Source organism: Macrobrachium nipponense, chromosome 25, assembly GCF_015104395.2.
Source record: "Macrobrachium nipponense isolate FS-2020 chromosome 25, ASM1510439v2, whole genome shotgun sequence".
NCBI classification, from domain to species: domain Eukaryota; kingdom Metazoa; phylum Arthropoda; class Malacostraca; order Decapoda; family Palaemonidae; genus Macrobrachium; species Macrobrachium nipponense.
The window spans coordinates 7,412,304-7,432,539 of NC_087214.1; the positions used below are offsets into that span (position 1 = coordinate 7,412,304).

At 37.8% G+C, this 20,236-nt stretch overlaps 2 long non-coding RNA genes across 2 annotated transcripts in view; both read right to left on the reverse strand.

Moving 5' to 3' along the window:
- LOC135199146 (uncharacterized) overlaps positions 1-18,286 on the reverse strand; it is a 33,291-nt gene extending 15,005 nt beyond the window's left edge. The window contains exon 1 of the long non-coding RNA XR_010310929.1: positions 18,222-18,286. This is a non-coding gene — a long non-coding RNA (uncharacterized LOC135199146). The remainder of the gene's footprint in view (positions 1-18,221) is intronic.
- The window catches only part of LOC135199272 (uncharacterized), a 652,345-nt gene extending 633,580 nt beyond the window's left edge, over positions 1-18,765 (reverse strand). Inside the window, exon 1 of the long non-coding RNA XR_010311011.1 lies at positions 18,722-18,765. This is a non-coding gene — a long non-coding RNA (uncharacterized LOC135199272). The remainder of the gene's footprint in view (positions 1-18,721) is intronic.
- Positions 18,766-20,236: the final 1,471 nt, after the last annotated feature.

Below are 20,236 nucleotides of genomic sequence, written 5' to 3' on the forward strand. Positions count from 1 at the left end.
CCTTTGCAATATAAGGATGTTTCACTGGCGTGGCAATAACATCTACGCCATGTTCTTAGACAGATGTTCGTTCAATCTGGTATACCCGAAAACAATTCTTTATATTCGAACACAAACTTCTTCAGATACCTACGTTTCTTATCTTATTACCTGATGGCCAATTACTATCAATACCAACCATAGTGACCCTCATTTGAGTTTTCTCTGCAAGAAAAATAAAGGTTATTGACCTCGGGTGATTTCTTTCATATTTTCCATGGAGATAGTTTCAGTGCGTGGCATTCCCAACATCAACGTTATGCTCTAAGACAGTTGAACAGTTTCAGTGGCGTGGCATTCCCAACATCAACGTTATGCTCTAAGACAGATGTTCAACCTGGTACATCCAAAAACAATTTTTCGTATTCGAACACTAACTTCTTCACTTCATACCTACGTTTCTCATAACTCTCTTGAGAAACTGAACCATCAATTTTCCAAAGAAGTCTTAATACCTGATGACGAGTTACCATCATCAATACCATATTTACCCTCATTTAAATTCTTCCTCTGGAAAAGAATAAAGGTTATTACTAATCCTTCCCAACTATTGCCACAGGAATACTCTATAACCCCGTTCCCTTATATTCCTTTATATATGGCAAAGTTGCAAAGGTTTCCTCCCACCTCTTCAGAGCACCCTGACTTTCAGGATAAGGAGATGAAGTCACATGTTTAATACCCAACTCTGCCATTTTCTCCTTAAAATAATATTAGTTTTAGAATTTCATGTAAATATTTGTTTTCGAATTTCATGCATACTGCTGTTACCAACCTGTAAAGAATATTGTTAATTATCTTAAACTTTGACTGTTAAATCATCCACCTCACCTGACTCCACTGGAAGGTCCCGGAATTCGTTTCTGAGCTTTGATTAACAATATGAAAACCCATTATACTTAACCGAAGACAAGGCAAAAAGTTTTTTAGTAATGCAAAGATGAAGGTCCAGAGAACAACTGTCTGAAACTTCCACATAGCAGTACAGTATCCCTCGGTCACCCAGGGTGGAGGGGGGGGCTGAGTAGTCTTACACACAGACTGAAGAATGTCACGTGGTCCAGAGCATCCAATGTCAGGCCCGACCTCTCACCACACTACAGTTCAACCAAAAAAAAAAAAAAAATCGTTAACACTATAGTAAGGTAGTCTGCAACAAGAGGAGGAATCAAGGAATAAAACAACTTAACATTACGTTAACATAGAAAAGTACAGCTGCTGAACCGAATAAAAAAAATTTCCCATAAGAAAACTCGTTTGGAAAAAAAAAAAAAAAAAAAAAAAAAAAAAAAAAAAAAAAGCCACCCAGAGTGGAGGGGGCTGAAGAGAAAAGTCACTCACACACCCTACAAAGCTAACAGACTATTATACCAAACTCTTAGTAATTTGTATTTTTCCTAGCAATACTTACCTCAAACTACTTTTCTAGGAAATTACCAGGATTTGTCAAATCCTGACCAGAAAATTTCCGTAGTAGTATTTGCTCCAGTCCATGCCTTGTTCGAAGCCGCCCAAGACTTCGGCAGCATAGTTGCCAAGTCTCCCGAGTCTTCGGATCTTCGTATGAGGCGACGGGGAGCCTACGGAGGCCTCAGATGCCCCTACCGCGCTGGAACAAAATGTTTTTAACATTTAACATTCAATATTCAACTAATAATATTAATAAAATCTAATTACATGACAAGATGACAATACTCATACACTCAATACCAAAGGTTCTAAAGATTATGAAAATAAAATCTCAGCCCTCCCATAAAACTTAGAATTAATAATTTCTGATCCATGGAAAACAGTATTATTTAATGTCTCAAACTCTATATGACTTAAATCTAAATATCTAACACAAAACATTATTTCGCTTTGTTCTCTTACTCTATTGCCTAAAAATCTACAGTACTGTTTTACAAACCCTCAGAACATCCTATCATTTACAAACGAGTAAAGTTTCAGCCATTTCTTTCTCAAGTTACATACCATTTCTTTCACATTTTCCATGACAGTATGTCTGCCCAATTTTGAATGCTCATACTCTTCGTGTACCAAACGAGTTCCAGAGATTACGAAAATCTCAAGAGAAAGACGTAAACTAAAATACTTAGTATGACCATTTCTGATCCATGGAAAACAGTTTATTATTTAATGTCTCAAACTATATTCCAATGTAACAAACTTGCATTTTATAGGTTTCGGCATATTTCACCAGGTATGACCCTGATGAGGGACCAGATTTGAAATAGGCATGATTTGCCATGAATTAAATTTGAATATCTAATAAGGTCTAAATCACGATTTGCAATAGCTCTATTTATCATACCTACAAAAAGACTGGAAATGAGAAGACCCTGAATTCCTACCTATCGATCTCAGAGCAAATTAATAAAAGACTTCTAATTATGTAAATGAATCCACTGTCAAAAAATTGCTAAAGGACTCCATAACCTATAATTATATGACTTTAAATGTATGCACAAAATATTTTGAGAACGACCAAAAATAACACATCAAGTTCAAAACAATAAACAAAAAGGACTGTGATTATTAGAGTTGCAAACAAGAGCAGAAAGATTCAGAAAAATGATTGGAAAACCAGTAAAGAAATGATAAAAAGGATACTTATATTGCTTTGGGCAACTTCGCCTTCGTAGTTCACATGCAGCCACTCCTGCTCCTTTCTGTAGGTCTTGAATAAATGGAGGGTGGGTCTCCAAGCAGGGGCTGCATCACCCTCAAGATGAAACAAGAATCCTATTTAAAAATTTGAAAATAAAATGACATCTCCATCAAACATATATATACACATACATACATTTTATATATAAATGAATCAAAAGTGTCAGCAATCTGCCCCCGGTAACTATAACGTTATAATAAATAACTAACTTCAATATCACAACTATAACTTCACTAATATCAATTGAGCAACTAACATCAATTGAGCTACAAGTTCGAGAAGAGATCTTTCTCTATAAAATTTTCTTGTCAGTATGATCAAGATAAAACGTGAAAAAAGGAAGGTGCAGGAGAATTTCTCTCAGTATGAACCTGAGACACAACAGCTTTTGAATGTATATATATTTTTAGTTTATAAAAAAAAAAACAACAGCTTTTGAATGTATATATATATTTTGTTTAAAAAAAAAAACAGCAGACCCTCTCCATCATACCATACAGATACGTATAAATATTCTTCCTAATTCTTTGTGATTTACTTCTTGGTACTGGCGAGTCCAACAACAACAACAACAATAATAATAATAATGGACGACATCAAGCTGTATGGTAAGAGCATCAAGGAAATAGATACCCTAATCCAGACTGTAAGGATTGTATCTGGGGACATCAGGATGGAGTTTGGAATTGAAAAATGCGCATTAGTCAACATACAAAAAGGCAAAGTAACGAAAACTGAAGGGATAAAGCTACCAGATGGGAGCAACATCAAACACATAGATGAGACAGGATACAAATAACTGGGAATAATGGAAGGAGGGGATATAAAACACCAAGAGATGAAGGACACGATCAGGAAAGAATATATGCAGAGACTCAAGGCGATACTCAAGTCAAAACTCAATGCCGGAAATATGATAAAAGCCATAAACACATGGGCAGTGCCAGTAATCAGATACAGCGCAGGAATAGTGGAATGGACGAAGACAGAAATCCGCAGCATAGATCAGAAAACCAGGAAACATATGACAATACACAAAGCACTACACCCAAGAGCAAATACGGACAGACTATACATAACACGAAAGGAAGGAGGGAGAGGACTACTAAGTATAGAAGACTGCGTCAACATCGAAAATAGAGCACTGGGGCAATATCTGAAAACCAGTGAAGACGAGTGGCTAAAGAGTGCATGGGAAGAAGGACTAATAAAAGTAGACGAAGACCCAGAAATATACAGAGACAGGAGAAAGACAGACAGACAGAGGACTGGCACAACAACCAAAGCACGGACAATACATGAGACAGACTAAAGAACTAGCCAGCGATGACACATGGCAATGGCTACAGAGGGGAGAGCTCAAGAAGGAAACTGGAGGAATGATAACAGCGGCACAAGATCAGGCTCTAAGAACCAGATATGTTCAAAGAACGATAGACGGAAATAACATCTCTCCCATATGTAGGAAGTGCAATACGAAAAATGAAACCATAAACCACATAGCAAGTGAATGCCCGGCACTTGCACAGAACCAGTACAAAAGAGGCATGATTCACGTGGCAAAAGCCCTCCACTGGAGCCTGTGCAAGAAACATCAGCTACCTTGCAGTAATAAGTGGTACGAGCACCAACCTGAGGGAGTGATAGAAAACGATTAGGCAAAGATCCTCTGGGACTATGGTATCAGAACGGATAGGGTGATACGTGCAAACAGACCAGACGTGACGTTGATTGACAAAGTCAAGAACAAAGTATCACTCATTGATGTCGCAATACCATGGGACACCAGAGTTGAAGAGAAAGAGAGGGAAAAATGTTTAAGTATCAAGATCTGAAAATAGAAATAAGAAGGATATAGGATATGCCAGTGGAAATCGTACCCATAATCATAGGAAGCACTAGGCACGATCCCAAGATCCCTGAAAAGGAATCTAGAAAAACTAGAGGCTGAAGTACTCCAGGACTCCATGCAGAAGTGTGTGATCCTAGAAACGGCACACACAGTAAGAAAAGTGATGGACTCCTAAGGAGGCAGGATGCAACCCGGAACCCCACACTATAAATACCACCCAGTCGAATTGGAGGACTGTGATAGAGCAAAAATAATAATAATAATAATAATAATAATAATAATAATAATAATAATAATAATAATAATAATAATAATAATAATAATAATAATAATAATAATAATGATGATGATGATAATGATAATAATGATGATGATAATAATGATGATAATGGTAATAAGGATGATAATGATATAATAATAATGATAATGATAATAATGATGATGATGATAATGATAATTACGATAATAATAATGTTAATTACGATAATGATGATAATGAATAATGATAATGAATGATAATGATAATAAATAATATTACTTTACAATACTCGCGGTACCGAGAGAGAGAGAGAGAGAGAGAGAGGAGAGATGAGAGAGAGAGAGAGAGAGATGAGATGGAGAGAGAGAGAGAGAGAGAATGTTGGGGGGGGAATAGGGCAGAGGACAATGAAAATCAGTTTGAACTAGAAAACATAAAACCGGAGATACATTAGCGGAAGGTAATGTAGGGGTTGCAGCTAAACAGGGCCGAAGGGACGCAACAAATACTGAAGAAAGGAAGGAAGCACACTGGAGGTCAAGTAAAAAGGTTAAAGGGCCGAAGTAACACTGCACCCAACCATGAGGTGCACTGACAGCATTGCCGTCCAAGGGGGACGCCAAGGGGAACACTGTACGAACGTCTTGAGCGAGTTCATGATTCGTGGCTAGACCTACACAGGATCCATACAGACTGTATGGATCCTGGACCTACAATACGAAACTATGCTCTCTGTGCGTTAATTTTTATTAACACAATCTTTAGAGACGTTTACGTTTATAAGTTGAAAACAAAAATTTAGAAATCAATCTACCTTCCATATACCTTTCAGAATTAAAAACAGACCAGGTTTGATAAAACCCCGCCTGCTATTCGCAGGAAAATACTGAAGTTGGCTACATTTGGAGTGTCACCAGGTAAATACAAAGATCAAGAATAAAACTATGCAAGGTCGAGAAGAATTTTTTTAAGTCAAAAATAATGAGATTAAGAATACAGAGAGAGAGAGAGAGAGAGAGAGAGAGAGAGAGAGAGAGAGAGAGAAGAATCAGGACGTCTAAAAGACTTAAAGTCCATCCGGGGAGACATCATGCGCTCACCTACCTGGGAGACAAGAGAGACACTATCTGGAGAGAGAGAGAGAGAGAGAGAGAGAGAGAGAGAGAGAGAGAGAGAGAGAGGTCTAAAAGAATTAAGTCCATCCGGGGAGACGACATGCGCTCACCTACCTGGGAGACAAGAGAGACACACCTATCTGGAGAGAGAGAGAGAGAGAGAGAGAGAGAGAGAGAGAGAGAGAGAGAGAGAGAGAGAGAGAGAGAGAGAGAGAGAGAGAGAGAGAGAGAGAGAGAGACCTACGGGGTTATTCAGCGCTGACACGGAACTTGACAATCAGAAGGCTGTGATGGAACCATTGTTGGGAGGGGGTTGAGAATTGTTGGGAAGGGTTGAGGAAAATTAAAATCAGTTTGAACAAAATAAAATATGAACGTAGTTACAGCAAAACGAATGAGAGGGGTTGCAGTTAAGGGGGGGGCCGAAGGGACCACCACAATTTACTAGGGTTCAAGTAATGCCTGGAGTGCACCAGGAACAGTCCAGCGGTGTGAGCAATAAAAGGGTCTCTGGAACGAGAGAGAGAGAGAGAGAGAGAGAGAGAGGAGATGAGAGAGAGAGAGAGAGAGAGAGAGATGAGAGAAGAGAGAGAGGAGAGAGCCGAGCGGTGGCGATAAAAATCTATAATGTAGAGAGAGAGCCGAGCGGTGGCGATAAAAATCTATAATGTAGGTGTATTAAAAGCATCCAGAATGAGCAGTCATTAACAAGAAGACTCATAATTAGCAACAATAGAATTATAAAATACTGAAACTGATGATGATATTAACGATAAAGGGAAAGTAATATATATATATGAAAAAATCACGAAATTTAGTTCTGCCACAGAGCCAAATTAAATTGGAAAACAGAAATAAAACAGGAAGCGTCTTATTGGATACTAAATTTATGAAGAATCCTGTGACCATTGGTCAATAATAAATAAAAATTAATAATAATAATTAATAAACATTGAATAATAATTAAATTGATAAAAATAAAAATAATAGGCACAGGATATAGGTACGGCAGCCGTATCCCGATCGTGGTAGATATTGGTACGGCAGTGAATTGCGCATGCGTCAATTTCAGACTTCCTGCCGTACAAATAATATAGTGCGGTGAGGGTAAGGCAGATTCTGTCATTGGTTGCCGTATTTGCGCTCTTGACTTGCTGTAGATACGGCAGTAGTTTTTTTTTTTTTTTAGCTGTATGCCGTTTACCAGTTTGCTAATCATACTGTATTATGTAAAACCAGAGTTCGGCTTTTAGGTGGGAGAGTCACGCTTTTTGAAACATCTGTCCCCCATTTTTTAGTTAGCAAAATTTCCCTCCCTCCCCCCCCTTTTTTTTTTTTTATTTTTTTTTTTTGTGAATTTTTCCCCCTTTTTTGTACTACAAAAACAACACTATCCCGATTTTAATGGAATAGTGCTGAAATTTTGTTTAATTTTGCCATTTCACTACCTGGTAAATTCCATCGTCTTCTCCGACAGCTGCAATATACTCAATGAAGTGAATTAAAAGAATATTGTAAAGTGTATAAAGGCCCTTGCAACTGCCGAAGTCGGGCAGAATAAAGGGCCGAGAAAGTCACCAAAGGTACGATGGTAGTGTATATATATATATAATCCTCTTTGAATCTCCTCTTCGGAATTCTTTTCAGGGCCGATTCGATCGTTCGTGACCTACGTATATACCACGAATTACCCAATTTTTGAAAGTTTGTCTTCATAGATGTCTATGGCTTTTGTCAGCTCGTTAAAGCCTGGAAACATCTGTTTTCGGCGAAAACTAATGTATTATTCCGCGGTTCATGCTGTTCCGTCCACCATTTTTCTTGCTGTCACTGATATGCCGAAAGACTGTGTATAATACTTCAGTATATAGTCTTTGGATATGCGTGAGGCGGTAAACAAGGGTTTGCGCATGCGCAATTCACTGCCGTACCAATATCTACCGAGATCGGGGTACGGCTGCCGTACCAATATCCAGTTCGAAAATAATAACCACCACCATAATCATCAGTTATGGAAACTCATTCGTACGCAACTGTACAGTTTCTGTTCACTGGGAGTTCATTGCGAGACGTAACCCTGCTTGCGTTGCTGATCAATCAATGGGGTATGCACTTAATTAATTTTGGGGAGCTAATCAGAGATCAGAGAGTTGGGAGGAAAATAATGTTAGTTTGAGAGTTCTCTGTGGCACTGGAAGTTTTTGACACCGGTGGATGATTGTATGTTTCCAATTGTCCGAGCGGTTTCTACTAATAATAATGTCCAATTTTAACAAATTATGGGTGAGAAATGCATTCTAAAAGATGAAACGAAATGAGTGACTTGTGTACAAATCTTGTATAATTCATGGATGAAAAAACCCTAAGCAACCTCTGATTTGACGTCACTGACAAAAACTTATCGAATCGTCCTGCAAACCCCCTTCTGGTCTCAACCCCCAAGACAATTACAAGGCAACATTGCGAGAGATAGAGCAAAATTAAGAAGTGAGAACACGACAATGCACATATTAAACAAATACTATGATAAACGGAACAGAAATATAAAGTTGAAATAATATAACATGATAAACAAATGAGGAAAAGGTATTTGTAACTCAATGTATATGAATCCACACCCCCTCCCCACTTTTTACCATTCCTCTCAATTAGGTGGGTCTGGAGGAGAGAGAGAGAGAGAGAGAGAGAGAGAGAGAGAGAGAGAGAGAGAGAGAGAGAGAGAGAGAGAGAGAGAGGAAGCTCCCCTGTAACATGGCGCATGCGCCGTAGGATTAGGCATCGTAACAGGTAGTAGCAATAGGTGGTTTTCGCCTATGAAACTGCTCCAAAATCGATTTTTTTTAATCGAATATTTTCGATTCTTATTTGAAATGTTTGAAATGTCGGTAGAATTTTATTATTTGCAATATTCCTAATTGGAAAAGATTGTTTTTTTTCTGAAATATTCTCACGTGTTTATAGGAATCTGACGACGATTTTGTTCGGAAATCAACAGTAGTGGAGTTAGGGTGTAGGGTGTCGATACCCTTACCCCAAAACTTTGTATTTCCGACGAAAATCAGACATCAAATTCGGTCAAAATGCGTGAACCTATTCCAGAAAAACCATCCTGTTATACGTAATAAAGATATTAGATGGTAATTCATTAGAGGCTTGTGGTTCTGGCAAAGTAGCCATAAAAATCTTGTTGCCTCATGGTAAAGTGAAGAACTGTACATTGAATGATATACGTACCAAAGTTGTCTTTAATTTACTTAGTTTGTGTAAAGCTCTACAAAACGTGTACATGTCACTCCGTTTTGTGGGGATGTGTAATATATCATACGAGTACGTCGTCTGTACTAGAGTTAGGCCTAATGAAAATATGGCATAGAAAGTATGGCCATTGAGGTACTGATGATAACTTAAGGCTGTTAGTGAAAGAAGGTTTGGTAGGTGGTTTGAAATTTGATGTTAATATCAACTGCTTATTATCTGAAATACAAGTTGCTAGAACACTTCATTTACTGGAATTAAGCCAAATGTTAAGCAATTTAGTTTTTGGGTGTGTTTGTATGCTCATATTCCTAGTGAAGCGACCACCAAAGATGTACTATGGTGAGTGGGTTTCAGTTGCTCATGAGACAAATGAACTAGCATCATTCACTGAAGCATTGATGGGCTATGAGAGTATTGGATTAATGCAATGAGAAAATTAATTCTATTCAAGATAATGAAGTTTATGATTTAGTTGAAATTGAGGGTAGAAAAACCCTGAACAGCAGATGGATTTTCAAAAGGAACATGTAAAGTTTTTTTTTCACAAGTTTCGTGTGGATTATGATGAAACCTTTTGTAAGATTTGAATCTATTCGTATTGTGATTGTCTTCGCTGTTCAAAAAGGAATCTATACACAGAGAGAGAGAGAGAGAGAGAGAGAGAGAGAGAGAGAGAGAGAGAGAAACAGCGGTGAGCTTGATTATTTTTTTAGGTGTCAAAGTTGTACAAGATTCTTCCAAAGGTCAAGTGTGGATTGGTCAACCATCTTATACTGAAAATGTAGCGAGGATTCAAAGCTTATAGAAACTCCAGTTGGTCCAAGTCTGAAGTTATGTAAAGCATCTGATCAATGCATAGAATTTGACCAGAAACATGTATCAAGTCAGCTGTTGGGAGTTTATCGTATTTGTCTAAAAACAAGGTCTGTCATCGCATTTGCAGTGAGTAGTGTTGATAAGTATTGTGCTAAACCTACCATTCAGCATTGGAAAGCAGTGAAGCGTATAATGATATCTCTAAAGGGTACACATATTTTGGAATTCTATTAATGATATTTCAGAGATCACTGGCTATTCAATTCAGATGCTGCTGGATTGGGCAGGTGACATCAATGATCGCAAGTCAACTTCTAGTTATTGTTTTCACCTTAGTGGTGGTTTGTGAGTTGTAGTAAAAAAACAAGTGTGGGGCTTGATCAACTGCTGAAGCAGAGTACATAGTTAGCTGTCGCAACAGAAGCTGTTTGGTTGCAGAAGCTACGAGATTTGAAATTTGAATGTAAAGGCCCAACGTTGATTTTAGAAGACAGTCCAGTCTACCCTTGTTATGTCAAGGAATCTTTAGATTCATGGTATTGCAAAACATATTGAAATTAAATTTCGTTATGTACGAGATCAATGTGACAAAAATGTAATTCAGTTGCAATATTGCCAAACAAATGATATGATTGCCGATATATTCACTAAGGGTTTAGGCCAAGAAAAACTTAAAATAGTTAAAGACAAATGTTGGAAATGTGTAAAAATTAGATGATTTGTTGGTTTTGCTCATGCACACTATTGATTACCTGTGTTTTAAGTCTGAGGAGTGTTAAAATTGATTGCATCCTAAATAAAAAGTTCAGTGTATTATGTGTAAGGCAGTCTGCTTTGGAAATAGTTTTCTTTGATATAGGCAGATTACCCCGTACCTGTATTGCAGTGTAAGCGTTCTTCAGAAGTAAACACACGAAGGAGCTGGTTGTGTTTTTCTGAGCCACGGTAGTTTACACCTTGGCACATTCCACTAAATGGACAAAATGTGGCTTTCAAACCTAATAACAGTGTCTTTAACTCAAAGAGGAGGAGGCCCGGTGTCAAAATTCGAGCTACTGATCGGTATATTTACAGACTGTTATTTATGATTCTACATCTAGTGTGTGTGTGTGTGTGTGTGTGTGTGTGTGTGTGTGTGTGTGTGTGTGTGTGTGTGTGTGTGTGTGTGTGTGTGTGTGTGTGTGTGTGTTCGTACATGGCGGAAAATATTTCGTTTGCCCCCTGCGTTTACTAGGCACGCTAAATGGCAACGCCGCTTTGTTTACGTGGTAGTTTTGAAAATATGAATGAATTCGCTGTTGGCAAAGGCAAGCCTTATTGGTGGGGAAGTTTCCTTACCGGCTAACATATTTCACTTGCATATTTGAAGAAATAAAATTACCTGATAAAAGAAAAAAAATTAATACCAAACTACAATGCGATTCATGGTTTTATACATGATTTTTCAAGATTATATGAGACGGTAACAGAGGGAAATTACAAAAAGTAATATCATACAATTGCGTTGACTCTAGAGACTGACGTAGAAAATGGAAGAGCAGGGTCGGTAAGGGGGTGTTCGGGAAGAGGGAGTTGTTTGTAAGAGAAGAGAAAACTATCCAACCATGTATAACTTCGGTAACGTTTTTCTCTTGCCTCATAAACCTTTTAAGCTAGTTCTGATTTTCCCATTGAAACAAATAATAATGTAGGTAAAACGACCGAAAAATATTGATACAATTCACATAATGAAGGCGGCCATGACTTAGGAGTAGGCCTAAGGTTCTTCCTGTCCTAAGGTAGCATTCAGTGAGGTGGTTTAACATCCCCCCCCCCCCTCCCCCAGACTGACTTTGTTAAACGGATCATTAGATATGGCAGATGACATGAAAACTCCTCCACTTTTCCATTTTAACAATATTTTTAATGTCTGAATACTTCAAAATGCTACCTACAACAGGATTTCGGTGCATGAGGCCATCAACTACCAGGTAAACCGTAAAAAGTAATATTAGCTATTTGGGTTTCCCGTTAACGGTTGTTATAAGTTAAACAAGTGCTGTTCTCGCGTTCAAGTTTTAACGTAAATTCCTATCACAAAGTATAAATTAGATCCAGTTCTAAATCATTTGTCAGAAAATACTTGCTATCACTATCGATGATATCCAAAAACGAAGTGATCACAACTATGCAGGAGACGGTGCTAAACCTGATGCTGCTAAAATCCAAGAGAATGTGAAATCGCATGCAATTAATAGTTGATACACACCACATTCTTTGTATCATGTGCTTCAATGGGAGTAAGTGATGCCGTGGCGAAGCTCCCTTCAGAAGCAATTATGAAAAAGAACTACACGCAATTTACGAGCTAAGGAAAATGCTGGCCCTGCTTTGCCTAATACCTGCTTCGATCTTACCTTGGAAGTGTTTACAAAAACCATCAAAGATGTAATCCTCGCTTGTGACTCTGGTCCCGCAAATGGTCGTAATTTAATTCTTGCAACCCAGAACAATCTCTCGCATACTTTTGAAGCACACTGGGATTGGGTTGGCCAAATAGAAATAACTGTAGCCGCGCTCCTTTCTTCAAACATGAATTATGGAACAGTTTCCAGTATGTCATAAGGAATGGCAAAAACAAGAACAAGCAGTCGAGGGGCGGCACACATTTCGAACACCAATGAAGTGCTTGCCATCAATCCAGCTATCGTATAATACTTCCTTTTCATAGAGTAAATTTTGGCAATACTTGACTTTGTTTTACTTTTTTAACTTTTTCATATATGAAAGCTTAATAGTTGAACATATTTGCAAAACTATTTTTTAAACGTATGAAACAACGATAATGAAAACGTGCCTGTCATTATTTCAAGTAAAATTTGTTCGCTGATCAAAAATTTCAATATATGTTGTTTCAACTACAATTTGCTTAATTACCGTCTTCCTTTAACCTTTTTACTCATGTAAACTAGAAAGAGGTTTGCTAAATTTTTTAAGTATTTTTCTCGAAAGCCAACATCAATTCTTTAAATGGTCATTAATATTCTAAAAAATATTGGCTTTCGAGGAATTGACAGTTCGAGAAATTATTTTTCGAGCAATGGCTTTCGAGGAATTTGCTGTCGAGCAAATGATCGGAGACATTTGCCGCACTCCCGAAAGTATACAGGGTATCAAAGGGATACATCACATACGGCAACAAGGGAAAAAACTGAACTGTCCTGCCAAAGAAAATTCCCAGCGTTTCGTGAACATCATGGTCGAGAATGGTAAAGGGAGGTATGAAGGCACCTCGAAGCACTTACGTCACAATAAAACAGCGGCCTTCAATGAGAGCTGTTTTGACAAATCGTACAGAAGAAAAAAACTGACAAGTCCTTCAAATCTTGACGGAAGACAAGACACTCCAAATTATCGAAGATAGACGCAAGTGAGCGTCTCACATGTAAAGCCAACGTGTCACATATAAAGCAAATGTCTTGACGACGTGTCCTAACAACAAGAATGATCTCAACTTTGAAATTGGGAACAGGAAATGAGAATTTCGTTGCATAAAAAGGTTGAGAATAGTCATCAGAGAACACTCGGTGTAAAAGTTACTAAAGGGCCTTCAATAGCAGCTGATGTACCGCACGCACGAATGCTTAATGACTTGCTAGATGTGAATATTATACAATTAAGACGATAACTGGTGGTTTCTCAATGTCTGCACAAACTGCGAGTTCAGACAAACAAAAAATAATAATAATAATAAAAGCACAAACTGCGAGTTCAGACCACAAAAAAAAAAAAGTTTTAGTAATGTTCTGCCAACCCAGCAACTCTTTGCACCTGATACTTCAGCTAAGACTGTCTGCAGTGAGCCAATTACTTCTAATTGGCTGACAAGACAAACGGACAAAGTGAAAAGTTCACAGTTAGTACAAACGGATCTAATTTTGAAGCGAGAAGAGAAATTTATTGCAATGATGCTTAATTTCAGTCATGCTCTTGAGTCAGTTATCTCCCGAAAATGCCACCTCCAAAGATTCTACGAGAAGAAACATCAATGGGGTTCTAATCAACAGAGAAATCCTTCTTACGTTGAGTGGACAGCTCTGCATTCCCCATTTAATTCAGGCCCATCTCCGGAAGTTAGAAGATGCAGGTGAATGCGACTCGTGCAAAATGCATTTTATTATATTCTAAGGAGGAAGCAAAAGAAGGAGAAAGGCTTTGCAAGAATGCCAGCCAACTTATAACGAGACCTGGAAAAGGAAAGGCCAAGGCGACGCCGCTTAATGCAAACTTGTTTATTTCAACTTAGAAACCGGTGGGCTCAACGTAGGAGTTGACATATTGCAAAGAGCAGCTGCGCACAATGAGGGCGCGTTTATGCAGTATGTAACGCCCTCCAAGCCAGTTCATCACAGAGCTCAAGATGAAAGAACAAAACGAAAACGCCACTCTCATGAAAAATACGTCTGCGAAACCGTTGACGTGGGAACCTTTGGAAACGTTGCCTATGGACAAACCTCTGCGAAAGTTTTCTAGAGTGGCTGGAGGCTATAGGCCCGTGTGTTTTCCTAGGTGTGTTTTTCCTATTAATATATATAAATATATTAATTATATATAAATAAATATATATAAATATAAATATATGTATATATGTATATATATGTATAATATATATGTATATATATATTATATATATATATTAAAAAAAAAATAATATATATATATATATATATATAATTTTGTATATATATTTTATATATTATATATACTATATATATATTTTATATTATATATATATATATTATATATATATACCTATATACACTATAAAATAGAGGGTGACAAGCCAGAAGGCAGCCGTCCAGCTTGTCACCCTATATTTTATGGCAGATATTTAGACGACATATAATATTATATATAAATATATATTATATATATATATATATATATAATATATGTATATATATATATATATATAATAATATAATATATTAGAGAGAGAGAGAGAGAGAGAGAGAGAGAGAGAGAGAGAGAGAGAGAGAGAGAGAGAGAGAGAGAGAGAGAGAGAGAGAGAGAAACATATGCTGGGGGTGGCCATAACAATAAAGGTAGATCAACGCAACCGTCTTCAGTCTCGAAAGTGCAATACTACTGATCTGTTCTCCGGCCACAAAACCTTCAAGATCTCAAGAACAAACATGTGCTTTGGGAGATACAGACCTTTAAAAAAAAAAAAAAAAAACCAAAAAAAAAAAAAAAGTTTCAAAATCAAACTCCGCCTACTTACATGGTATATTGCGTTTTACGAAATGTATCTAAATAATACAATGGCAGTGAATGAAATCGACCATTTTTAATTAATAGAAATTCAAGAAACACTTCCAGGCGAGCAATTTTCGAATTTTTTTATTTTCTCAACCGCCCAATTGGCGACACCTATTGACCGAAGGTTGAAATAAAGCGTGGGGGCGAGAAGTGCTGATATTATTTAGCAACAACAACACCGCCCACCCCCCCCCCCCCCCCCCCCCCCCCCCCCCCCCCCCCCCCCCCCCCCCCCCCACCCCCCCCCCCCCCCCCCCCCCGGCGACAATATCCACTTCCAGATAGAAATGCTAATGTTAGAGGTGGCTGTATCATCCGAAAAGTAAAAACCCCTATGTTCGAAAACCTAGTTTTTAATTGGCTTCGGCTCCATTTTTTTTAATATAAACTGGCTATAACCTAACCTGGTTAAAAATTTTAACCTGGTCGCTTTAGCCATTCTCTTAGCGGGGGGGGGGGGGGGGGGAGAAGATCCCACAAACCGCCTTCGGAAACTCATTGACAAGAAAAAACCCACAATCGAACTGTTTGGACTTCGTGTCTGTACCTTAACCCCAAAACTGTATTTCCGACGAAAATAGACATCAAATTCGTTCAAAACGCGTGAAAATGCCAAAAAAATCCCTCTCTTATACCCTCTTATACCATTAATAGACCAACGTAATTTGTCATTTCGTCACCGGAAGCAATTTAAATTCATTAGGGAAATTCGGATGCGTGGTAGGGAGGAAAAAAAAAAAAAAAAAAAACATCCGGCCCACTGGACTCAAACTCGTTGGACACGATTGGGTCATTAACTGATCTGCAAGACTCGAGGGTGATTGGCACTGCTGCCATATTTTCTCAAGCTCGTTCAACCTTTACAGGAAATAAGTGACAATCTGGTGGATTTGGCAGGTTTTAGAGCGGCGCTGCCATTCCCTCGTGTAAGGATGATTGAGGGAAGTGATCACTAAGGGTCACTGTAACTAGAAGATACTTTGTAACCTTCCTCCATTCGTTGGTACAAAAACAAACACGTTGATCAAAACATTACACTACTTGGACCTAAATTCGGTAGACCTATAGGGTAAAAAACCGCATGGTACAGGGGTGGACCATGTACGATGAACGTGTACAACCCCAAGAAAAGTACATTATAACGCGTCCTGACACCGGAGTAGAGGTCTTTAGCTCCGTTTCTCACTAACAAGAAGTCGCGTCTGATGCCCATCTCCGATGTCAGGACGCATTATAATGTACTTTTTTGGGGGTTGTACACATTGATCGTACATGGTCCACCCCTGTACCATGCGGTTTTTACCCTATTACTATTCCGCGGCGACCTAGACTATGGCAGTTTTGTCTCCTGAAAAAGAATTTTGAGAAATATTTAATCGGACGACTGTAATTAACTCCTTGGGATTCGTACTAAACACGGCGAAATACATTTAACGGCCCAATACCTGGTACTTACATAGAAGGCACGGGATATTGGTAGGGCAGTGAATTTCGCATGCGTCAATTTCAGATTCCTGCCGTACAAATAAGTGCGGGGGGGGGGGACGTCAGATTCAAGTAATGGTGCCGTATTGCGCTCTTGCCTTACTGTAGGTAGGGCAGTTTGCTAATCTTGCTGAGTTGCCGTACACTGTTGCTAAGAAGATCAGCGACAGTAGTAATAATAGTCGAACTGAATTGTTTCGCTGAACATTAACAGTAAATGAAAATATGAAAAATCACAATAATACTTAAAACATACTTAGATTTTGACTATATAGATGAAAAGTAAAACTAAAATAATCTATCTGCGTACTTAAATTCTTCAACTCTCCTCTGAACCGTGTAATAATACATGTTTTCACCGAAACCAGAAATGGAAGTGCGGGGTAGAAGGAAGAAAAGGAAGATCAAGAAAGAGATGGCGTGATTTGTGTGGGGAAGATATGGTATTGAAAGGTATAAATGAGAACGAGGCACAGGACAGAAATCGATGGAGAAGACTCATTCACAATGGCGACCCCATATAAAAATGGGTTTTAAGCTAGGAATATATATATATATATATATATATATGTATATGTATATATATATATATAAATATATATATATATATATATATAATCATATAGTTATATAAACATGTATAACCTGACCAATTTGAAATATAAACCTACTCAAAATTTGGCGTGTAAATATATTTATACATTCACATGACATATTAGACTAAAACGAAATCAATGTCAATAAGAGCAAACAGGTGGACTGTACGTTCACATATGACCGACCACTCTCGGGATTAACCTTGACCTCCAGGTTAATCCAGAAAATGTACCTTTTGGGATTAGGATTAAATACCTCCTTTGGCAGGACGGGAGACGTGTCAACGCCGCTAATTGTAATAGTCTCTACCTTTCGTAGCTAGAGTATAAAGTAAAGTAAATACGAAGTTATTTTAATTAAATTCACTGTTTATGGGGTTCAAAATTACGAGTGAGGAGCTCTTTACAAACTGTAGGTTACAACTTCATATTTATGGGGCTCAAAATAACGAGTGAAGAACTCTTTGCTCATTGCAAAATAACGAGTAAAGAACTCTTTACAATACGTAAAATTACAATTTCATATCATATATTAGCAACTTATAAAGTAATAACCAGAATATCAGCCTGTATAGACCTACCATGAGGTAAACACATTATCAAAGTCATTAATAATTTGCCTTATTGGATTCCAAATAACGAGTGAAGAGCTAGTTACAAAATTGTAGGTTACAACTTTATTTGTAATGGCATATAGCCCCCGGGGGCTATAGGAAACTGCAATTATCGATTTACCCTTCTAGACGTGCAACGCTAAGGCCTATACAGCTCCTATTTCGTGTCTGCATTACGCATCTCAATAATAGGGGATAACCAAACAAACACTTACCGGCAAACTTGAACGATAGGGTGACGGAGATGGGCCATGTTTCTGCACACAGTTGCATCCTGAAAAGGAAATTATTCTCAATAACAATCTGAGATAAAACCAAATAACAAAATAGGGGTAAATGTAATATACAAGAGGCTGGAATATTAGCGTAACAAACAAGAGGTGTAAGGCTTCGCTTCAACTGCCTTAGCCCTCAAGTATACGGAAGGTTGGGGCATCTGGAACGCCGTAGATTCTATTTACAAACAGGATGAAGAAAAGCCAGAGTAGCATTGTTCATTTATTATCCGAATTTTCGAGAATTTGGGTCTCGTCTTCAGGGCCATCTCCGAGATAGCCCTAAAGACAAGACCCAATTTCGATATTTTGGATAAATAAACAATGCTACGCTGGCTATTCTCCATGCTGTTTCAATTAAAATTACTATGCGCCTCATTGGAAAGAGAGTGAGCGAGTTCAGAGGGAATAAGGGAAAACATATACTTCAATGATCTCACCTAATATACAAGAGCAGAAGGGATGCTAACTTGATGGACGCTGTTACGTGTCTGTTACTAAGTGCTGGTGGCGTGGGTCGGCTACGTCTCGCCGTCAGGCGTCAGACATTAGCACACGTAGCGACCGCGTACACTGTACGCCTATCACAAGGCTTGTTCGTTGGTGAAAATGTATCTGATTGATCGGAAGAATTGTGGGCGGGTTATTGCGGGGGGTGCGGGGTGGATTTCACAAGTTGTGCGTTGGCGATGAAGACTCCGATTGGTCGGAAGAATTGTGGGCGGGTTGATTTCCCACGTTATGTGAAACTGACGCCGTATTTGGACAAAAAAAAAAAAAAAGTGCGCAATACTGAGTAAAACAAAGACGAACAGGTTCAGAGGCGCCAAGTTTGTGGGAAAGGGGCCCCCGGTTAATGTTAACTTTACAAGTAATACTGAGTAAAATCGTAAAAAGTTTCTTTTATTTCCATGAAACCAAAGATAGTGTACTATTATTAAAGGAAATAATATTGCAATGAAATGTGGCAGGCACACCCATTTTACATAACAGTTATGACTTCATTCATGCATATATATATATATATATATATATATATATATATATATATATATATATATATATATATATATATATATATATATATATATATATATATATATATAATGTGTGTGTGTGTGTGTATGAATGAAGACTTAACTGTTATGTAAAATAGGTGTCCCTGCCACATTTCATTGCAATATTATTTCCTTTAATAATAGTACACTATCTTTGGTTTCATGGAAATAAAAGAACTTTTTACGATTTTACTCAGTATTACTTGTAAAGTTAACATTAACCGGGGGCCCCGGTTAATGTCAACTTTACAAGTAATGTTTTTTTTTTAATGATTTACGCAATGCGTACTTATTTTGTATAATACTTTTTCTCAGAACAATTAAGTGTGGATAGTCTTAACAAAAAACCCAGATGCATTTATATCCAAAACTTAACCTCATCATGAGTCATATCGAGGTGAAGCTCTACCTTAAGTGAAATTAGTATTATGACCGAGTGGAGAATTTGGGAGGATTCATGCATTAAGTTACATACATTCCTTTTCCTCATTTGTTTCATAATCGTGTTATATTATTTCAGGCTTTTATTTCTGTTCCGTTTATCACAGTAGTTGTTTAATATGTGCACTGACTTGTTCTCACTTCATAATGTTGCCATATATATATATATCTTATAATACTACGTTACAGTTGATGGCAGGCCCTTGAAAGATGCTAACCTATGTGTTAGTCTTTAAGATTCTCTTCCTTTAAAGAAGGGGGGGGGGGTTCACACGTTCTGTTATGTTTGGTTAGGTTAGTATGGTAACCGATATGCTAGTGTTCCTTTCATTTTTTTTTTCAAAAGCAGGTCCCATATAAAAATACGATCATTTACAGAAATAGACAGTGATGATGATAATGAATATTCTTGAATCTTGATAACATTTCATTCCTTATTCCCTGCGTGTACCTCCG